This window comes from Nomascus leucogenys, chromosome 4 (genome assembly GCF_006542625.1).
Source record: "Nomascus leucogenys isolate Asia chromosome 4, Asia_NLE_v1, whole genome shotgun sequence".
Classification (NCBI taxonomy): Eukaryota; Metazoa; Chordata; class Mammalia; order Primates; family Hylobatidae; genus Nomascus; species Nomascus leucogenys.
Genome location: NC_044384.1, coordinates 103,631,198 through 103,655,298, shown reverse-complemented (window position 1 = coordinate 103,655,298; position 24,101 = coordinate 103,631,198). Strand labels below are relative to the sequence as shown.

The 24,101-nt window shown below is 42.4% G+C and overlaps 1 protein-coding gene across 15 annotated transcripts in view; it reads right to left on the bottom strand.

Moving 5' to 3' along the window:
* MAP4 (microtubule associated protein 4) overlaps nucleotides 1-24,101 on the bottom strand; it is a 238,383-nt gene that overhangs the window by 152,916 nt on the left and 61,366 nt on the right. The window contains exon 1 of one of the 15 annotated variants that reach the window (XM_003256999.3): nucleotides 15,738-15,857. The exons of 13 other annotated variants lie outside the window; for them this stretch is intronic. The gene's annotated coding sequence lies outside the window, so the exon portion shown is untranslated. Of the gene's footprint in view, nucleotides 1-15,737; nucleotides 15,858-24,101 lie in introns of those variants that run through there. One more of the 15 variants, XM_030811888.1, reaches the window with a different exon arrangement.

Here is a 24,101-nt window from a genome sequence, read left to right as displayed (position 1 = left end):
CTGGAAGAAAAGTCCATGAGTGACAACTATTTAGTTGCCTGGTTGACTACTTCAAGTCTAAGTGAACGGCCTTCATCTTTCTTTTGCCTAATTTAGCCAATCTATTTCTGTTGTTTACAATGGAAGAATCTCAACTAATACACAGTCTTTCTCCAACACAAACTTGAAAAAGTCAAAATATACTATGATTCAAGCCACTTAATTGTCAGGCTTTCCTTTCAAGCTCTTCTCCACCGTCTACCTCTCTCCAACAAATGCACTTAGGAAAAAGAAATAGAATTCAAGCAAGGAATATGGTCCTATCTTCCTTCCTTCCTATTCTATCTTCATCTTTGTTCCCACACAGTCCTCTCCTCCCACTTACATGCTGTGAAGCTACCACGATTACAAAACATGCACAAAGCAAATACTTCCAGACCCTGAAAAATCAGAAGTCATCATACCCCCAATTCCCAAATCCAACAAGCAAAGGGTGTTGCTATATATTAGAGTGGTGGCACAGAGGCTTAAGAATCAAGATCCGAGACCCAAATAAGTACAGACAGGATAATTAAGGCCAGGGGCAAGATCTGCATCTTCTAGGCAAGTGCCTAGAAAAAAAAAAGATAGTATGTGTTCAGTACTGGGAATGCTGGAGATAGTTTGTCTCTACCTATATGGAGCTTAGTGAACACATTCATTACATATTCTTTATATTATCTAAGAAAAAAACACAATACCAAGATTTGGAAAGATACTAAATAATCAATTATATTTATATAGACTTCCAAATAAAATCTAAAAATTTCAAATAAATTTAAACCTTCTTCCATGTGCCTAATTTTATGAGTTTTCCTATTTGAAATAACCTTAATTCCTCATTAATAATTTTAAATGATTATCTTTTCAAATTCTAGATAGTACCATTATATAAAAACGTAGTAGAAAGAGCTGTTTCTCTGATTTCTTTTCTTTTCGAGGCGGAGTCTCACCTCACTGCAACCTCCACCTCCCAGGTTCAAGTGATCTTCCTGCCTCAGCCTCTCTAGTAGCTGGGATTACAGGTATGCACCGCAATGCCCAGCTAATTTTTGCATTTTTAGTAGAGACAGAGTGCCACTATGTTGGTTAGGCTGGTCTCGAACTCCTGACCTCAAAGCGATCCACCCACCTTGGCCTCCCAAAGTGCCAGGATTACAGGTGTGAGCCCCTGCGCCCAGCCTGATTACTTTTCTTAAAGCAAATGTGATATTTAAATTTCCTGTGACTATACTAATGAGTTCCTAAATCATATCTTTTTATTTTTTATTTTTTTCAGACAGAGTTTCACTCTTGTTGCCCAGGCTGGAGTGCAACGGCACCATCTCAGCTCACCGCAACCTCCACCTCCCAGGTTCACGTGACTCTGTCATCGTAATACTTGGAATTTGATTAAGTTCATTTAGGTCTCAAAAAATGTCAAAAGATACTTGTGAGCCAGGTGTGGTGGCATGCATCTGTAATTCTAGCCTTTCAGGAGGCTGGGGCAGGAAGATTGAGACTAGGAGTTCTAAGCTATAGTGTGCAATGATCACGTCTGTGAATAGCCACCACACTCCAGGTGTGGAGCCACGATTGCCTCACTGCACTCTAGCTTGGGTGACAGAGCAAGACTCTGTCTCCAAAAAAAAAAAAAAAAAAAAAAAAAATCACTCTGAGCCAGGCGTGGTGGTTCACACCTGTAATCCCAGCACTTTCAGAGGCTGAGGTGGGAGGATTACTTGAGACTAGGAATTCAAGACCAACTAGGCAACATACTGAGACCCTGCCTCTACAAAAACTAAAAAAACATTAGCTGGGCACGGTGGCATACACCTATAGTCCTAGCTACTCAGGAAGCTGAGGTGTCACAACCGCTTGAACCCAGGAGGTTGAGACTGCAGTGAGCCATGATTGTGATGGCACCACTGTACTCCAGCCTGGGTGACAGATGAGACCCTGTCTCAAAAAAATTTTTAAAATAAAAATAAAAAAAAAATAGGGTGCAGAGGCTCATGCCTGTAACCTCAACAATTTGAAAGCCTGAGGCAGCTGGATCACTTGAGGCCAGGAGTTCGAGACCAGCCTGGCCAACACGGTGAAACCCCATCTCTACTAAAAATGCAAAAATTAGCTGGGCGTGGTATCACATACTTGTGGTCCCAGTTACTCAGGAGGCTAACGCATGAGAATCACTGGAACCTGGCAGATGGAGGTTGCAGTGAGCCGAGATTGCACCACTGTACTCCAGCCTGGGTGACAGAAAATTTGTCTCAAAAAACAAAAATTAAATTTAAAAACTTTTAAATAAATAAGTAAAAAATAAATCACACTCTGGCTGTTAACATTAAGGCCAAAAATAAATATATAAATAAATCAAAAATAATAATAAATTTAATTCCATTTAGAAATATCTAATAACTATAATAAAGTTAAATCCAATTTAATCAGTCTGTTAGAAGAAAAATAGCGATGAGAGCAAATTATGTCAAAGAAAGACACGCACTGAGAGAGTTTAATAATAGATGTCATAAAGAAGTTGTTGAATCCTCTCCATAAAAAAGTAAATATGGGCTGGGCGCGATGGCTCACACCTGTAATCCCAGCACTTTGGGAGGCTGAGGCGGGCGGATCACAAAGTCAGGAGATCGAGACCATCCTGGTTAACATGGTGAAACCTCCTCTCTACTAAAAATACAAAAAATTAGCCAAGCATAGTGGTAGGCGCCTGTAATCCCAGCTGCCCAGGAGGCAGAGGCAGGAGAATTGCTTGAACCCAGGAGGTGGAGGTTGCAGTGAGCTGAGATCGCACCACTGCACTCCAGCCTGGGTGACAGAGTGAGACTCCATCCCAAAAAAATAAAAAAGGTATTAAATTGGACAAAACTGTTATGATCAGCCATTCCAAAGCACTGGACATCAACAAACTGTAGAACACAAGTTGAGAAGCTTTGCATTCTTGAAATCTGCTTCAGCTTTGGTTAAGACCAGGAAGAGTCTATGGCCCTTTTGTCTAGAGCTGTTTCCACCCCCATCTTAGCCCACAGCCCAGTGTGGTCAGCAAGAATTACACTTTTATTAGTGTGATGGTTAATATTGAGCATCAACTTGATTGGATTAAAGGATGCAACACTGATCCTGGGTGGGTCTGTGAGGGTGTTGCCAAAGGAAATTAACATTTGAGTCAGTGGGCTGGGGAAGGCAGACACACCCTTAATTGGGTGGGCACCATCTAATCAGCCACCAGCGAACATAAAGCAGGCAGAAAAAATATGAAGAGGCAAGATGGGCCTAGCCTCCCAGTCTACATCTTTCTCCTGTGCTGGATACTTTCTGCCCTCGAACATCGGACTCCACGTTCTTCAGTTTTGGGACTTGGACTGGCTCTCCTTGCTCCTCAGCTTGCAGACAGCCTTTTGTGGGACCCTGTGATCATATAAGTCAATACTTACTAAATTCCCCTTTTTATAAACATACATATATATCCTATTAGTTCTCTTCCTCTAAGAAAACTCTGACCCCAGACTAACACAGATTCTGGTACCAGGAGTGGTTCCAGAGGAACAGAATGTTAAGGATGGAGTTTTTTTGGTGGTTTGTGTGTTTCTGGAGTTGGCTGCTTAATATGATTGATCCAAAAATGCTAAGGACTCTACTTCTAATAGCATGGAGAACATTGATAGTCCTTGGCATGAACCGTTTAGAGTTATGCAAAATAAATGCATTTGACACTCCTGATTCAACTGCTCATGAAAGGCAAGCACTTAGTGACTCTATACATAATACCTTTGACCATGTGTGGAAAACCAATGAACATTAATGAAGCTGGTTGGTTGCTCCTAAGTTCAGTGGACAAAGTGATGAAAGAAAATGATGAACTCAGGGATTCTCTTTCCTGGCTTCAGATGCAGATACTGAGTCTCAAATCTGCTAAGATTGCCCTGAATGAGAGTCTTAGCTCCTGTTGAGAAAGAGCTGAAATTGTGGAAAAACAGACATAAGCTCTTATCATGCAAGTGGCTGACCTGCAACGAAAGATGCACGCACAGCCACCTGAGGTGTCTACTGCTAAAGTGAGGGCATTGATTGGAAAAGAATGGGACCCTGCAACTTGGAATGGGGATGTGTGGGAGGACCCTGATGAAGCTGGGGACACTGAGTTTGTAAACTCTGGTGAGCCTTTTTTGCCAGAAGGAACAGCTTCCCCATCCCCCATAGTGGCAACATATCCCCCCATCCCCACCATCAACCTTTCCACCTTTGTCTAAGGAGATAAACCCTGAGCTGCCTGAGGCAAGAGTCATGGCCGCCCCTCAGGCAGTTGCCAGGCAAGATAATGTTGATTCTCCTCAGAAGGTACCTGCAACACCCGTTTGCTTCTAGACCTATAACTCAAGTCCCACAGGTCCCTAGAGGTGAGGTTGAGAGTGTGACCCAGGAGGAGGTGCCGAGAACTGTTCTCGGCCAGGCACGGTGGCTCATGCCTGTAATCCCAGCACTTTGGGAGGCCGAGGTGGGCGGATCACGAGGTCAGGAGTTCAGACCAGTCTGACCAACATAGTGAAACCCCATCTCTACTAAAAATACAAAAAATTAGCTGGGCGTGGTGGCACACGCCTATAATCCCAACTACTCGGCAGGCTGAGGCAGGAGAATCGCGTGAATCCGGGAGGTGGAGGTTGCAGTGAGCTGAGATTGTGCCACTGTACTCTAACCTGGGCAACAGAACGAGACTCCAAGAAAAAAAAAAAAAAAAAAAAAAAAAAGAACTGTTCTCTAATTTATATAAACAGCAATCTGGAGAACAGGCATGGGAATGGATATTAAGGGTATGGGATAATGGTGGAAGGAACATAGAGTTGGATCAGGCTGAATTTATTGATTTGGGCCCACTAAGTAGGGACTCTGCATTTAATGTTGCAGCTTGGGGAGTTAAAATAAGGTTCTAATAGTTTATTTGCTTGGTTAGCTGAAATATGCATTAAAAGATGGCCCACTGCGAGGGAGCTGGAAATGCCTGATATCTCTTGGTTTAATGTAGAGGAAGGGATCCAAAAGCTTAGGGAGATTGAGATGGTGGAGTGGATTACTCACTTTAGACCTACTCATCCCAGCTGGGAGGGTCCAGAAGATATACCCTTGACCAATGCCTTGTGAAACAGATTTGTGAGGGTAGCAACTGAATCTTTGAAGAGCCCTGTAATTGCTCTTCTCTGTATGTCAGACCTAATGGTGAGAACTGCAGTCACTCAACTACAAAATTGAAATACGGGGGGAATAACTGGATCCCAAGGTGGCAGGGGCCAAGTGGCAGCACTCAACCATCAAAGGCAAGGTGGGCGTAGCTACCGTAATGGACAGCAGAGGCAAAGTGACAATCAGAATAGTCTGATTCATGTAGAGCTCTGGCATTGGCTAATTAATCACGGTGTTCCTAGAAGTGAAACGGACAGGAAGCCTACTGCATTCCTACTTAATTTATACAAACAGAAAACTTCTAGGTCGAATGGACGAAAGACTAATTTGAATTATAAAAAGATGGCCCCTCATGGCCCCTCACTCAATCCATTTCCAGACTTGAGCCAGTTTACAGACCCAGAACCCCTTGAATGAAGGGGAGGCCAGGTACCCTTGAGGAAGGACCCCACTACTTTACTGACAATTTATGCAATGAATCTTTCTCCCATCCTTCCCCAAGGAGACCTCCATCCAACCTTTCACTTTGGGGACCACTGGACACTGGCTCTGGGCTGATGATGATTCTAGGGGACTTAAAACATCATTGTGGTCTTCCAGTTAAACTAGGGGCTCATGGAAGTCAGGTAATTAATGAAGTTTTAGCTTAGGTCTGACTTACAGTGGGTCCAGTGGGTCCCTGGACTCATCCTGTGGTCATTACCCCAGTGCCAGAATGCATAATTGGCATAGACATACTTAGCAGCTGGCAAAACCCCCACATTGGCTCCCTGACTGCTAGGGTGAGGGCTATCATGGTGGGAAAGGCCAAATAGAAGCCCTTAGAGCTGCCTCTACCTAAAAAAATAGTAAATCAAAAACAATATCACATCCCTGGAGGGACTGCAGAGATCAGTGCCACTATCAAGGACTTGAAAGATGCAGAACTGGTGATTCCCACCACATCCCCATTAACTCTCTCATTTGGCCTGTGCAGAAGACAGATGGATCCTGGAGAATGATAGTGGATTATCATAAGCTTAACCATAAGCGGTGACTCCAATTGCAGCTGCTGTTACCAGATGTGGTTTCAATGCTTGAGCAAATTAACACATCTCCTGGTACCTGGTATGCAGCCATTGACTCTGCAAATGCCTTTTTCTCCATTCCTGTCCATAAGGCCCATCAGAAGCAATCTGCCTTCAGCTGTCAAGGCCAGCAATATACCTTTACTGTCCTACCGCAGGGGTGTATGAACTCTCCGGCTTTGTGTCATAATCTTATTTGGAGAGACCTTGATCGCTTTTCGCTTCCGCAAGATATCACACTGGTCCATTACATTGATGACATTATGCTGACTGGATCCAGTGATCAAGAAGTAGCAAACACACTGGACTTATTGGTGTGACATTTGCATGCCAGAGGATGGGAAATAAATCTGACTAAAATTCAGGGACCTTCTGTCTCAGTAAAATTTCTAGGGATCCAGTGTTGTGGGGCCTGTCAAGATATTCCCTTTAAGTTACAGGATAAGTTGTTGTGTTTGGCCTCTCCTACAACCAAGAAAGTGGCACAATGCCTAGTGGGCATATTTGGATTTTGGAGGCAACACGTTCCTCATTTGGGTGTATTACTCTGGCCCATTTACTGAGCGACCTGAAAGGCTGCCAGTTTTGAGTGGGGTCCAGAACAGGAGAAGGCTCTGCAACAGGTCCAGGCTGCTGTGCAAGCTGCTCTGCCACCTGGGCCATATGACCTAGCAGATCCAATGGTGCTTAATGTGTCAGTGGCAGATGGGGATGCTGTTTGGAGCCTTTGGCAGGCTTCCATAGGTGAATCGCAATGGAGACTTCCAGGATTTTGGAGCAAAGCCCTGCCATCTTCTACAGATAACAGATAACTACTCTTTTGTCTTTCTTTCTTTTTTTTTTTTTGAGATGCAGTGTCACTCTGTTGCCAAGCTGGAGTGCAGTGGTGCGATCTCAGCTCACTGTAACCTCCGCCTCCCGGGTTCAAGCAATTCTCCTGCCTCAGCCTCCCAAGTAGCTGGGAATATAGGTGTGTGCCACCACATCCAGTTAATTTTTCTATTTTTAGTAAAGATGGGGTTTCACCATGTTGGCCAGGATGGTCTCGATCTCTTGACCTTGTGATCCGCCCACCTCAGCCTCCCAAAGTGCTGATTACAGATATGAACCACCATGCCCAACCAACTACTCTCCTTTTGAGAGTCAGCTCTTGGCCTGTTACTGGGCTTTAGTGGAAATTGAATGTTTGACTATGGGTCATCAAGTCACCATGGGACCTGAACTGCCTGTCATGAGCTGGGTGCTTTCGGACCCATCTAGCCATAAAGTGGGTTGCGCACAGCAGCATTCCATCATCAAATGGAAGTGGTATATACATGATCCGGCTCAAGCATGTCCTGAAGGCACAAGTAAATTACATGAGGAAGTGGCTCAAATGCCCATGGCCTCCACTCCTGCCACCCTGTCTTCTCTCTCCCAGCCTGCACCGATGGCCTCATGGGGAGTTCCCTATGATCAGCTGACAAAGGAAAAGAAGATTAGGGCCTGCTTCACAGACGGTTCTGCATGATATGCAGACACCACCTGAAAGTGGACAGCTGTAGCACTACAACCCCTTTCTAGGACACCCCTGAAGGACAACAATGAAGGGAAATCTTCCCAGTGGGTAGAACTTTGAGCAGTGCACCTGGTTGTGCACTTTGCATGGAAGGAGAAATGGCCAGATGTGTGATTATATACTCATTCATGGGCTGTAGCCAATCGTTTGGCTGGATGGTCAGGGACTTGGAAGGAGCATGATTGGAAACTTGGTGACAAAGAAATTTGGGGAAGAGGCATGTGGCTGGACCTCTCTGAGTGGTCAAAGACTGAAGATATTTGTATCCCATGTGAGTGCTCACCAACGAGTGACCTCAGCAGAGGAGGAGTTTAATAATCTAGTGGATAGGATGACCCATTTTGTGGACACCACTCAGCCTCTTCCCTGTCATCGCCCATGGCCAACAAAGTGGCCATGGTAGCAGGGATGGAAGTTATGCTTGGGCTCAGCAACATGGACTTCCACTCACCAAGGCTGACCTGGCTACGGCCACTGCTGAGTGCCCAATTTGCCAGCAGCAGAGACCAACACCAAGCCCTCAGTATGTCACCATTCCTTGGGTGATCAGCCAGATACCTGGTGGTAGATTGATTACATTGGACCTCCTCCATCATAGAAAGGGCAGAGGATTGTCCTCAAACAGACACTTACTCTGGATATGGGTTTGCCTATCCTGTATGCAATGCTTCTGCCAAGACTAACATTTGTGAACGCTTTTTTTGTTGTTGTTGTTGTTGTTTTGAGAAGGGGTCTCACTCTGTTGCCCAGGCTGGAGCGCAGTGGCACAATCTTGGCTCATTGCAACATCTGCCTCCCAGGTTCAAGTGATTCTCCTGCCTCAGCCTCCCAAGTAGCTAGGATTACAGGCACCTGCCACCACACCCAGCTAATTTTTGTATTTTCAGTAGAGACAGGGTTTCACCATGTTGGCCAGGCTGGTCTTGAACTCCTGACTTCAAGTGATCTGCCCCCTCGGCCTCCCAAAGTACTGGGATTACAGGCGTGAGCCACCGCACCCGGCCGACTCATGGAATGCCTTATCCACTGTCATGGTATTCCATGCAGCATTGCCTCTGACCAAGGCACTCACTTTACAGCTAAAGAAGTGTGGCAGTAGGCTCATGCTCATGGAATTCACTGGTCTTACCATGTTCTCCATCATCCTAAAGCAGCTGGATTGACAGAACAGTGGAATGGCCTATTGAAGTCACAATTACAATGCCAACTAGGTGACATTACCTTGCAGGACAGGGGGAAAGCTCTCCAGAAGGCCGTGTATCCTCTGAATCTGCATCCAATATAAGGTACTGTTTCTCCCATAGCCAGGATTCACGGGTCCAGGAATCGATGGGTGGAACTGGAAGTGGCAGCACTCACCATCACCCCTAGTGATCCACTAGCAAAATTTTTGCTTCCTCTCCTGCAACATTACGTTCTGCTGGCCTAGAGGTCTTAATTCCAGAGGGAGGAATGCTGCCACCAGGAGACACAACAACGATTCCATTAAACTGGAAGTTAAGATTGTCACCTGGACACTTTGGGCTCCTCCTCCCTTTAAGTCAACGGGCTCAGAAGGGAGTTACGGTGTTGGCTAAGGTGACTGACCCAGACTATTAAGATGAAATCAGTCTACAGCTTCACAACGGAGGTAAGGAAGAGTATGCATGGAATACACGAGACCCATTAGGGCATCTCTTAGTATTACCATGCCCTGTGATTACGGTCAATGCGAAACCACAACAGCCAAATCCAGGCAGGACTACAAATGACCCGGACCATTCAGGAATGAAGGTTTAGGTCACTCCACCAGGAAAAAAAACCATGACTGCTGAGGTATTTGGGGAAGGCAAAGTTAATACAGAATGGGTAGAAGAAGGTAGTCATCAATACCAGCTATGACCACGTGACCGGCTGCAGAAATGAGGACTGTAACTGCCAGGAGTATTTCCTCCTTCATTTGTTAAAAACATGTTTGTGTATGTATACACATGTACTAATATCTTCACTTTATATTTCCTTTTCCTTTATCATGTGACATAAGATTTATTGATTTCATAACAGCATTTAAGTATTGTTAACTTTATGTAATAGTATTTGGGTTGGGGATTGGTGTGTTTCTGGTTGTATGAAGGATAGTTTTATTACATTAGGTGTAATTATGACCTTATTATTGTCTTTATTTGAAGATTACATATGATCTCAGGAGATGTGTATGGGTTCAAGTTGACAAGGAGTGGACTTGTAATGTTAATACTGTCAACTTGATTGGACTGAAGGATGCAATATTGATCCTGGGTGTATCTGTGAGGGTGTTGCCAAAGGAGATTAACATTTGAGTCAGTGGGCTGGAGAAGGCAGACCCATCTTTAACTGAGTGGGCACCATCTAATCAGCCACCAGCGAACATAGAGCAGGAAGAAAAACATGAAGAGATGGGCCTAGCCTCCCAGCCTATATCTTTCTCCCATGCTGGATGCTTCCTGCCCTGGAACATCGGACTCCAAGTTCTTCATTTTGGGGACTCGGATTGGTTCTCTTTGCTTCTCAGCTTGCAGACAGCCTACTATGGGACCTTGTGATCATGTAAATCAATACTTAATAAACTCTCCTTTGGAGATATATCCTATTAGTTCTGTCCCTGTAAGAGAATCCTGACTAAAACAAGTAGTGTGGGGCTCGTGACAAAAACCGATAGCTTTGCTGCCAAAGGGGGTCCTGTGGCATGACAGAGCTGTTGTCCACAGCAAATGCCATCTCAGACTACTGGAATTATAAATTCCACTATTTGAATAACCACTGCCAAATTCAGAATTTAGCAGCTTTTCTGAAGGAACCATAAATAGGAATTCAATGGTTCCTGTAGTAGGAACTGGACTTGGTAATCCCAGCCTGTAATCTCCCAGCACTTTGGGAGGCCAAGGAGGGCGGATCACTTGAAGCCAGGAGATTGAGACCAGCCTGGCTAACACAGTAAAACCCTATCTCTACTAAAAATACAAAAACAGAATAACTAGCTGGGCGCTAATTTTTATTATTTAGGTGGTACGCACCTGTAATGCCAGCTACTCAGGAGGCTGAGGCAGGCAAATCGCTTGAACCCAGGAGGCTGAGGCTGCAGTGAGCCAAGATCACGCCACTGCACTCCAGCCTGCGTAACAGGGCGAGACTCTGTCTCAAAAAAAAAAAAAAAAAAAAGTTCCTATAGTAGTAGTGGCACACCTGTGACTCATTTACAACAGACGAATGTGGGTGGGAAGCCCTATTCTATGCTCATCCAGCCTACTTTACATATAAAGTATTATTGTAACTCCAGATCATGACAGGGAAAATGCTGAGAAATGAGTTCATTAAAGAGCTTTTAAAAGCCTAACAGATTATAATGTCAAAGGGTTCCACGAAAAGCAACTATTCAGTTGCTTTTACTATTCAGTTATGCCGTTTCCCTATTCTATCTCTGACAACTATTAGTAGTTATCCTTTAGGAGCTGTTATGAACCAAAAACTAAAAAGAATGTCTATAACTAGTTTTGATAGAGGCAGGAGGCAAACAAATGTCTAGGCAGACACGGGCGAGTCCTCAGTGAAACCCGAACTTTAATCCCGAAACTGTCCTGGGTAAATCCTCAGATTGGACTGAGAACCTGCCTTCCCATTTGGCATGATTGCTCCCCATCCTTCACCTATGTAACCTGTACCTACCCTTTCCTAATTGGTTTTCTACACTGTCCTGCCCACTTTTGAGTGGTGTCTTCGCTTTGACCTTTTTTGCATACTCACAAACCAATCAGCACACACTCCCCGTTCTGAACCAATAAAGAGCCCCAGGCTCAGCCATATTGGGGAACTTTCCTGTCTTCAGGTAGTAGAACCAACCACCTACCACGTTCTCTCTTTTTGCTAAGAGCTTTCCTTTCGATTAATAAATTCTACTCCACTCACTCTTTGATGTCCACATGCCTAATTCTTCCGCTCATGAGATAAGAACCTGGACCTAGTTGAGCTAAGGAGCAAAAACCCTGCATCAGTTTCATGGTCAAAGAGAACTTAAAAGGACATCTGTGCCATCCTTAACAACATACCATAAAAGTCCAAAATTCAATTTTCCCCAGAAATACATAATGACATTTACATGATGCAATCTACTCAAAACTTTTCCTAATTTAAGGCACAGGGTAAAAATACAGTCAAAAACACCAATACATTTTAAATATCATTTATCAGAATGCAGATTATCAAAGGGCAGCCTTTATCCATTGTAATCTTTCCCCTACCCAACCCTCAGCACCCTCACCCCCCACAATACACACTCCCAGATGACTTCCTGGGCTGCACATGGTTCATGGAATATGAACAGTAGCTAAAACTCAGCCTAAGAGGGTAAAACTGATAGAAAATTATACAATTGGAAAGTGGGAAGGTCATGAGGCTATGAGCGCATCTAGCTAGCCACTTAGCATCTGTATTTCATCAACAGTTAAGCTATTCTTTACTTGTCACCACATAAATAGAATATGATTTTAAAATACACACACACACCCCTTATGGAAAATGATCCTAGAAAGGTAATGCTAGTGTCATCTTTCAAGTTAAAGTACTGTTGTTTTTTTTCCCAGAAATCCCGTTTTCAATAAATTAAAGAGATTATCCAATTTTATAGTTATTTTATTCTGAAACATGTATAAGTACAATACACTCTTTAAATGCTCTATAGATGTTAAACTGGTTCTTCAAGTATTCCAAAATTAATTTTAATAAATTCATCTATGAATTTCATCTCACACAGAATCACTTGAAATTACTTACTATTCGGTTATGCCTTAAATGCTTAGTTACATATTTTATGGATAAAAGGATATGACACTATTATTTTCAAATCTGGATGTTCAGGAGGATCAAAAAATGAACCCTCGTGAATGAGAAGCATTTACTCTTACACAAAAAAAAACCTCTCATTGACCATTTATACTATTCCTCTTCTATCCATACAGATAATAAAGTTAACTTTAAATAGATTTGTGAGTAAGAGTCAAGAGAATTTGAAAGCTGGGTTCAGAAGTTCGTATGCTTTACTGAAGCACCAGTTTAATCTGACACTCACTGTGGCCTTGAATGAGTCACCTTTCAGGGCTGAGTTCTCTAATCTGTAAAATGAGAGTGTTATGTTAAATGTTTGCTGAGGTTGATTATTCTATCAGCTACTTGTAATTCGGCTGCATCATTTCAGTTAGCTATAAATAAACCCCCTAAGACTCTCAATGTGAATATGAACAACTATCATTTCATATTATTTCATATATCAAGTATTCTCACAATTATAACTGGGTTGAGGTTTATTAAAAAACAAAAGCTTTTTGGCAAAAGGAGGGACTGAAAACAAATTCACCAGTGCACGGTGCCCTGCTTGAGCCAATCTGACTGGAGCTTAAGAAACTCCACCCAGTTCTGGCTAACATCAAAGGAGACTCAACACCACTCTGCCAGAAAATAAGCCCCGTATTATCTAACCAGGCACTAAGGGAACACACAGTTTTCAAGCACAGCACTTTGTATATCTGATCTTTCATTCTGATGACATGCCTGAAGTGAAACTATCAGTGAGCCGGGTTTTTGAAAATAGGTAAACTAAGGCAAGAGGCAACTACATGACATGATGATAAAATACTCTCTTGACTACACTCTCACTATTAAGAGCTAGGTGCTCATAAACAGGAAATAAGGATATATGATGAGGCCACAGTACTTTCTCTGTTGTATGCTTTACTTTGGATAGTTCATAAACTCGAATTAATTACTGTACTAAAAATATTTTACAGGTCTATACAGATTAAACAGTGTTAATATCTAACTTAATTACACAGAAGTTCTGAGGAACCTTTTAAGCTTCATGAAGTCCTCCTGAAAATTTTAGGTCATTCGCATCTAGAGCCACTCACTTGGGATCTGTGCTCATTCTGTCTGATGAGAAATTGGCAATCTGGTTTACCAATGGCCTATTGCTGTCTCTGTCCTCTTCTATTCACCCCTTGAAAGGTGCTACTATGGGAGCCAAAATGAAGGGAAAAAACTCACGAAAAGCTAGAACAGAGCTTGGGCAAAATGGCAAAACCCCGCCTCTACAAAAACATGCAAAAATTAGCCAGGCATGGTGGCACGTGCCTGTAGTCCCTGCTACTCAGGAGGCTGAGGTGGGAGGACTGATTGAGCCCAGGAGGTTGAGGCTGCAGTGAGCCACTATTGCACCACTGCACTCCGGCGTGGGCAACAGAGTGAAACCCTGACTCAAAAAAAAAAAAGCAAGAACAGAAGCCTAATTCCCACCATCACACTCACTTTTCCTAACCACTGTAGTACTTTCATTTTACTGTGTCACATTAGCCAAATTTCTACCAACATTCATTTGCTGTAGCCAGCATTCTCTTTTTAAAAGTATAGAATCCTATTTCTTAATTTAAAAGTGGGTAAGAAAATGTACACCCCTGGAAAGACCATTGTTCATCCCAGAGATGGTTCTATTGAAGATGTCTGAGTTTTTGGTTCTGGTGTGAAAAAGGAAGAAAAATATTTTGGCAACATGGGAACTTTCAGGGAATAAAGCAGATATAGATATGGTATCAAAGTAGGGAGAGGGTATATAGGCCCAGGAGCCCTAGGAGGCAAAAGAAAGGGAGTTAGTACAAAGACAAGCTTGGTATCTTTCAAAATATCGCCTCCTGTCAGTTTCAGCAGAAAGAAAGAAACTTTCTTCTCAGTGACCTGGACTACTTTGAGGCAAATCATTTTGAATTCCAAACAACCCATTTAATAAACTTTTAATAATTACTAAAGGTAGGATACTGCTTATAATGCTCATTTATATTTTCTCTATAACTGATAGCCTGTCCTTTTTGGCGGGGGGGGGGGGGGCGGTTATGGACAAGACACAGAACCGTAAAGATATCTGGGTTAATGTTTTCTTTTATACGTTTGTTTTTGCATGACATTTAAATGACAGAGAATTCTAAAGCCAACACTAAGCTGCTATCCTAGGACATTAGTGAGAATGCCGTGGCCAAAATATAGTGCTCCATTCCTCAGGCTTGAAAGGAACCCCATGTCGCCAGTGTGGGAGATCATTTATAATCTTGATGGATACAGGTATAGCCTGCTTCATAATAATTTAATATTCAACATCAGTTTTTTAGTATGTGTAGCAGGTTTTTAGTTACTAATTAACTTTATTACCCAGATTTGTTTCTTACTGAACTTCTTTCAGAGGCCTGTTATACATCAAGCCGATCTTTGGCAGCTGTGTTGTTTTTAATTTATTTAACCACAAAACCTTGATTTATACTTTCAAGCAAAATGATATTTTACTTAAAAATAAATCTTTAGCAAGGATGTCTATAGGAATCAACTACCAACTTACACAGTTCACAGACATACATGATTCCTCAGACAAATCTGAATTTCTCTTGCTTCTCCTCCGAACAAGACTTGCAGATAGCAACAGACAACTGAGGAAGATCTTGACTATCCTGGGCAATAAACTACAACCCCCCCCCGTAGAATATATTAACTGTGCACCCCTAGGTTCCTCCCTACACAGTTCAAGGACAACAGCTGTGCTATTACAAACTGATGGAATTTCCAGGCTTGACAGGGTTCTGTTCATAACCACCATTTGTCCTGTTCATCATAGGATTAGCAACAGCAGAGAGCCCTCGATTACTAGAATAGCTGAGGCCATCACACAGCTACAATTCCTACATGAAAGAACACACTGATATAGGTTTAAGGAAGTTACATTTTACTTTCATGTAGTTACCAGAGTCCCCCCAACCCCCCATTTAAGGGAGCCCTGTTCTCTGGATATAAAAATACTGTATACACTTTCACACACATACTCACATACATAAAACCTTGCATCACAAAGTTAAAAGGCTACCTTGCTTACTTACAGGAACTATCCAGGCAGCTTGTGTTCAGTCCTGACTAAATGCATTTTGGATCAGGCACCTGCCTTCAACATTTCTGTCCAAATGAATTTCAATCTATTTCTCCAGGAAGAATACACCAGATACCTCCCACTGTTAGCCATGTGATACAGGCAGCATGATGTCTGAAGTCTGGTTATGTAGGCCAAAATATGAAATGACAATGACACAGCACTTACATTTCTGATATCATCATCCTTAAGAATGAATCTTCCATTTTATCTGAATTTTTTAAATGAGTAAAACTTTAAAAGATTGTTAATAATACCTAACCCCTCAAAATTTTGAAAAAGACAAGGAGCATTTTTTTAAACTTTACATTTATCCCACTTCCTTCCTCTAATTAACACAGGAAAACATTCAGAGTTAATCTATACCAATCTAAAAATTATTTCTAACCACATTTTAAGGCTTTTTTTTTTTTTTTTTTTTTTTTGAGACAGGGTCTTGGCCTGTTGCCCAGGATGGAGAATGCAGTGGCATGATCTCGGCTCACTACAACCTCCGCCTCCTGGGTTCAAGTGATTCTCCTAACTCAGCCTCCTGAGTAGCTGCGATTGCAGGCATGCACACCACCATGCCTGGCTAATTTTTATATTTTTAGTAGAGACGAGGTTTCATCATGTTGGCCAGACTGGTCTCAAACTCCTGGCCTCAAGTGATCCACCCACCTTCGCCTCCCAAAGTGCTGGGATTACAGGCATGAACCACCGTGCGTGGCTCTAAAGGCTTACACCAGTTGAAATGATCTAGGATCCAATCCCCTCACTTTAATAGATGAAAAAAAAATGAGAAATGGAAAAAAGTCACTTATAAATGAGGCTGAGACAAAGGATCAGACGAAAAGAGCCAGAGAACACCAAAAACAGAAGCAGAGCGTGACAAAATAAGCAAAACCTTATAGTTTTGTAGTTTCTGCTTTTATCTAACACAATGACTTCACTGTACTTCAAATACCTTTTGAATTATACCTGCTTATATATACCTTTACCTAGCTACTACTTATACCTACCTATCTTTTCTTCTTCAAGGAGGGAGGCAGGCAGGAAGAATCCTGAACATCAGGAAAACATTCCACCTGATCTTTAAAGGGACCCCAATGCCTAGATGTCTTTTCTTTTTTTTTTTTTTTTTTTTTGTAAATCCAAACTCTTACGTGTAATATCAAGGCTAACTGAAAAGACTCAGTCCTATCACCTACCACAATCATCAGCTCTTACCACCTTTTCTGTGACTGCTTCTTAGAATCTTTCTCCCAGTAGTATACAGAACTAATACATCATCTGTACTTGTAACAGTAGAGTCTGGTCTATACTGTAGTTCAGTGGTCCCCAAACCTTTTTGGCACCAGGGACAGGTTTCATGGAAAACAATTTTTCCACAGATAGCAGGAGAGGTGAGAGGGAGGTTTTGGGATGAAACTCTTCCACCTCAGATCATCAGTCATTAGATTCTCATAGAAGCATGCAACCTAGATCCATCGCATGTGCAGTTCACAATAGGGTTTGTGCTCCTATGAGAATCTAAAGCCACTGCTGATCTGACAGAAGGCAGAATTCAGGCACAATCATTGCAAAGTTAATGTAATGCTGTTCACCTGCTGCTCACCTCCTGCCGTGCAGCTCAGTTCCTAACTGGCCATGGACTGGTACCAGTCTACAGACCGAGGGTTGGGGACCCCCACTGTAGTTGTATATACCAGCTCCTGTAAACTGCTGGGTCCCAGAAGAGAAGGACCACATCAAAGGGATGTGCATATCTTCTCTGTTCCTAGTAGATTACACAGGAGACAGGCCAAAATGATAAAAACCAACAAAATAAGCAGCTAAAAACACCTTTTTTTTTTTTTGAGATGGAGTCTCGCTCTGTCGCCCAGGCTGGAGTGCAGTGGCGCAATCTCGGCTCACTGCAAGCTCTGCCTCCCGGGTTCACGCCATTCTCCTGCCTCAGCCTCTCCGAGTAGCTGGGACTACAGGCGCCCGCCACCACGCCCGGCTAATTTTTTGTATTTTTAGTACAGACGGGGTTTCACCGTGGTCTCAATCTCCTGACCTCGTGATCCGCCCGCCTCGGCCTCCCAGAGTGCTGGGATTACAAGCGTGAGCCACCGCGCCCAGCCTAAAAACACATTTCTAAAATGACACAATGGAAGTTATTAGAAATTGAATCTAATTTGAAATTAATCTAAAGTTCCAAAATTACAGAAACTCTTCACAATTAGAAAAAGAATAAACAGATTCAAGGTTGAAGGGTTATCACCAATTACGAATATTCACCTTGGCCAGGCGTGGTGGCTCATGCTTGTAATCCCAGCATTTTGGGAGGCTGAGGTGGGTGGATTACGAGGTCAAGAGATTGAGACCACCCTGGCCAACAAGGTGAAATCCCTCTCTACTAAAAATACAAAAATTAGCCGGGTGTGGTGGTATGCACCTGTAGTCCCAGCTACTCGAGAGGCTGAGGCAGGAGAATCGCTTGAACCTGGGAGTTGGAGGTTGCAGTGAGCCAAGATCGCATCACTGCACTCCAGCCTGGGTGACAGAGCGAGACTGTCTCAAAAAAAAAAAAAAAAAAAAAAAAAAAAAGAATATTCACCTCTTTTCTTCCACTTTCTAAACACAGTTTGTACAAGAGCAAGCATGTTGTCTGGAATTATAGAAAGAAAGCCAGTAAGGAGTAACCGTACGAACCAGCTCTCCATGCTGGTCATCTTATCATTATTAGGCAAAGCAATAAAAATAGCTCTCTCTGCTTTTAGAAAAGCATGACATGATGCAATGTGGCAAAAACAAATATTCAAGATGGTCGACCAGTTACTGGCCTGGCATGGTGACTCACACCTGTAATCCCAGAACTCTGGGAGGCCAAAGCAGGAAGACCACTTGCGCTCAGGAATTCAAGACTAGCCTGGGCAAGATGGCAAGACACTATCTCTACAAAAAAATTTTTTTTAATTAGCTGGACGTGGTGGTGTGTGCCAGTAGTGCCAGCCTCTCAGGAGGCTGAGGCAGTAGGATTCCTTGAGCCTAGGAGCTTGAGGATGCAGTGAGCTATGATTACAACACTGTACTCCAGTCTGGGTGAGAAAGTGAGACCACATCTCTGAGGGACAGAGAGAGAAAGAGAGAAAGATATCAGCTACTACCATCATGTTAATATGATCATATAAATATTAAAACTTTATAATTATTAAAATACTAAATCTCTATAGTTATCAGCTCATATATCTGTCAGAAAGTAATAGGCATATCACGTAACTTTAGGATGACTTAGTGCTGAGGAGATTGGAAGAAAGGAAGAATATTCATACTTGATAGCTCTTAGCTTTTGAGAACTATTTCATTAAAGAAAAAATTCTCTTTTGGCTGGGCATGGTGGTTCATGCCTATAATCCCAACATTCTGGAAGGCTGAGGCAGGAAAACTGCTTGAGCCCAAGAGTGCAAGACCAGCCCAGGCAACACAGCTGAGACTGCGTCTCCACAGAAAAACATTTTAAAATTAGCCTGCACACCTGTGGTCCCAGCTACTTGGGAGGCTGAGGTGGACAGATCACTTAAGCAGGGGAAGTTCAAGGCTGCAGTGAGCTGTGACAGCACCACTGCACTCCAGCCTGGGCTACAGAGTGAGGCCCTGTCTTGAAAACAATAGATAACAAAAGAAAAGAAAAACTTCTCCCATTAAGCAAAGTGAAGTTTCACTTTATTTTATATCAGTGAAAATGAAGAAAAGTGGAAAGTAGAAGAGGACATAGGAATTTGTGCTACCAATTCTGTAACTGTTGTTTTGTTTTGTTTTTTGCAGGGTTTTTGAGACGAGATTTTTGTATTTTTAGTAGAGACAGGGTTCCACCATGTTGGTCAGGCTGGTCTCGAACTCCAGACCTCAAATGATTTGCCTGCCTCAGCCTCCCAAAGTGTTGGGATTACAGGCGTGAGCCACCATGCCCAGCCTTGTAATTGTTTATTTACAATGTGTGTCCCACCCAGAGTTCCCCTTACACTTGAGTTCCTAGATGGCTAGGATAGCATCTTTCTCACCTTTTATCCTGGACATCTAAATATAATAAACTTGAAACCTCATAGGCTCTCATTAAATGCACATTTGTCCTGCTAGGTGCGTTCTGTTCCATACCATGATACCAGCCTTCTCTTGCTGGGGTTGATGTTTGCACAGCTGGAAGGACCCTCATAGTTCTTCCAAGTATTGGTTCTAGGCATGACTAGGGTAGAGTAGCTCAGCTTTTCTGAGCAAGAAGGAGAAGATACAAACTCTATGGGAGTACTTAACAAGCATTTTGCAGTCGTGGCAAAGGCCTTACTTTGACCTAATATCTTACAGATGCTTTCAAAAAGGGGGGGGGGAATATCATTATTAAATGAAAATTGAACAAGCAAAAGTTGAAGAGATCTTTCAAGTTACTAGTAACATCACTTTTAATATTTTACCTGAAATACAAGTAAAAATCTGAGTTAAAAGTAAAACAAAAAACAAAAAACAAAAAACGCTGGATCAGAATTGTTCAGGGACAGGGTTAAGCAATATGAGTTTTATTTGTTGTTGTTGTTTTGTTTTTTTTAGAGACAAGTCTCACTATGTTGCCCAGGCTGGAGTGCATTGGCTAGTCACAGGTGTGCTCATTGTGCACTACAGCTTCAAGCTCCTGGGCTCAAGCGATCCTCCAGCCTCAGCCTCCCAGGTAGCTGGGACTAGAAGCATGTGCTACTGCACCAAAAATCTCAGTGTTGTTGGTTTTCTTGCAGTAAGGGTAATCATGACACAGAGAAATCTCATTAAAGTTGATTCCGAAAGGCACCCACAATTGAGGGTCACTGAATTAATCAACAATCTACCTAATCCATTCAAGATAAAATTCACTGAAATGAAATACAACACAGGATTAATACAACTTAACACTAGAAAGACATCACATTCCCCCTTGTTAGGAAGGTGTTTTAGAATCCGTTTACTAGATGTAGAATCTGAGGCACGGATTTTTGTGCACCTGATTTACTAAGGGAGTGGTTTCAGGAGAAACCTATAAGGTTTTATTTTATTTTAAGGTTTTAAGGTTTTATGACATTTTAAAGGTATCAACTATCCCCAAACTAATCTATAGTTTTTTGTTTTTTTTTTTTTTTTAGACGGAGTCTCACTCTGTTGCCCAGGCTGGAGTGCAGTGGCACAAAATCTTGGCTCACTGCAACCTCCGCCTCCCAGGTTCAAGCAATTCTCCTGCCTCAGCCTCCTGAATAGCTGGGACCACAGGCATGCGCCACCACACCCAGCTAATTTTTGTATTTTTAGTAGAGACAGGTTTCACAATGTTGGCCAGGCTGTTCTCAAACTCCTGACCTGAAGTGATCCGCCCACCTTGGCCTCCCAAAGTGTTGGGATTACAGGCGTGAGCCACCACGCCCGGCCTAATCTATAGATTAAGCAAAGTCCAGTAGGTTTTTTCTTTTCAAATCAAACTGAAAAGTTGATCTTAAGTTTTATATAGTAATTTAAAAAGCCAAGAACAGCTAAGATAATCTTTGAGAACAAACTTAGAGGAACTTAAACTACTGGATTTCAAAACTCACTGATGGATTGAACCATGTGAAAATGCTGAAAACTGATGAGTTTCTAACCTATGGCAATGTCATATGTTTGAAACTAAAAATACATAAATATAGTAATGAAGACATTGTGGTACCTGCACAATCACCAAGAAAGAGGCCAATGTACTTGGTGTGCTGAACATCTGGAAAAAAAACAAAAAACAAGAGGCCAGTGCAAGAGCATCTGGAAAAAAAACAAAAAACAAAACAAGAGGCCAGTGCAAGAGAACGGTTTTGAAACGGAACCACATGCATATGGATACTTAATATCTGACAAATGTGACACTGCAAAACAGTGGGGGAATTAACCGTCTTTTCAATAAGTGGTGCTGGGTCAACTGGAGATTTTGAGCTCTACTTCACAGTATATACAAAAAGTAATTCCAGGTGGATGTCAGCCCTAAATGTGAACAGTAGACAATAACATGGCGAATATTTTCATGATCATGGAGGCAGATGAAGAAAACGAACAGACAATGGAGAGAGTAGAGAGACAGGGACAGAAGAAGGAAAAAAGAAAAGCAAAAAGAAGAGGATGAGGTGGGAGGATCATTTGAGCCCAGGAATTTGAATACAGCCTGGGCAAGGTGGCAAGAAGGGAGGGAGGGAAATTCCCCTCAGCAGTACTTACCAAGTTACAAGAAACAGATGGGCTTATTTCTAATTGTAACACTAAATGATTTTTTTAAAAAAAATGAAGTGATGCCTTTAAAACTGAGAAAAACTATTTTGAAGCTAGATTTTTACAGCCAACTCATCCATTAAGTGCAGGCTAAAATGGGAAATTCAAACACACAATTTAAAAAAAAATTATTGGCTGGGCATGGTGGCTCATGCCTGTAATCCCAGCATTTTGCGAGGCTGAGGCGAGCGGATCACAAGGTCAAGAGATGGAGACCATCCTGGCCAACATGGTGAAACCCTGTCTCTACGAAAAATATAACAAAATTAGCTGTGCATGGTGGCGTGCGCCTATAGTCCCAGCTACTCGGAAGGCTGAGGCAGAAGAATCACTTGAACCCGGGAGGCGGAGGTTGCAGTGAGCCAAGATTGTGCCACTGCACTCCAGCCTGGGCAACAGAGCGACACTCCATCTCAGAAAAAAAAAAAAAAAAATTATTTTCCAGGCATTCTTTCTGAAAATGAACTTCAGCACAGACTCCGGGAAATGAAAAATGAACACAGCATCCTATGAAAGCTGCAATATCCAAGAAATAGTACCATTCGCCTACAGGAGAAATGAAATGCAATCCTAGGATGACGATAATGCACTAGGATCTAGAAACAACTCTGTCCAAAATTAACCTTTCCACAGTGTAATTTAAAAAGACCAGTGACTTAGACATGTGGTGCAAATGGTATATGAAAAAAGGTGCAATTAAAAACAGGGGAGGGGAGCAGTTTACTGAAAGAGAACTACACAAGAAAGTACTAATCCAAACATAAGGCAAACTGAACTATGGCATTATTCTGAGATAATTATATATTTTAAGGAAACAAGCCTTAGAATTAGAACACTCTCATCAAACTAACATAAGATGGATCCATAAAGAAGGATATTTCGTATTTACATACAAATGAACATGTACAACATAATATATCAAGAAAGAACAAAAAAGGAGAAAAGAGAAGGAGGCGGAAAGATGGAGATGACTCCAAACCAGCAGCTGAAATCAACTGAAAGACTTTTGCTGACTCTCCGAGTTTACTCTTAAGTGGGCAGAAGTCAAAGAGAACTTTGCCTGCTCACTGGAATGTGTTGCTCTATTGGTCTCGAAGTCTACATGTGCTGACCTTTAAAAGACAGTATAAGGTTTGTCTGTTTTCCCTTCTGCTAGCAGGCTGCTAGACTGAACATGGTAGACAATGACTCTCCTTCTGAAGTTGGCTGTGTTCAACATTCTATTGTTTTTCTTATACAAGCACTGGGAGATTTTTGCAATGGATATATTTTTAATCATTTAAAACTAAGCAAGCCATGACAACATAAAAGACAAACTTACACCACAAATGAAACTACTAACAAAAATAACAAATATACTCATCTGGGGATGGCAGGGGTTGGGGGGAGACCCTCTCCTAAACATAGCAAGCACCAAAGGGCTGCTTTGACTTGCCATACTAAACTCCTTCCAAGAAATTTGGAAGTAAATTCAGAGTAACCAAAGATACAAAAAGCAATAGGCAATAAGAGAAAGTATTTGGTTGTGAATAAAGAATCAAAAAATGTGCCAGGTGCAGTGGCTCATGCCTGTAATCCCAGCACTTGGGGAGGCCGAGGCAGGTGGGTCATGAGGTCAAGAAATCGAGACCATCCAGGCCAACATGGTGAAATCCTGTCTCTACTAAAAATACAAAAATCAGCCGGGCGTGGTGGAGTGCGCCTGTAGTCCCAGCTACTTGGGAGGCTGAGGCAGGAGAATCGCTTGAACCTGGGAGGCAGAGGTTGCAGTGAGCTGAGATGGCACCACTGCACTCCAGCCTGGGCAACAGAGTTTGACTCTGTCTTTAAAAAATAAATAAATAAATAAATAAATAAATAAAATGTACAAAATGAAACGGACTGTGGCAAAGATGGGGATTCTGTTTCTTCTCCCTGGGTGCTCAGAAAGACATTTCCTATTTCCCTTGGAGTTAGAAGTTGAGACCATGTGAGTGGGTTCTAGACAATATAATGTGAGCTCAAGAAATATGCTTCACTACAAAGCACTTTATGAAATTCTGCT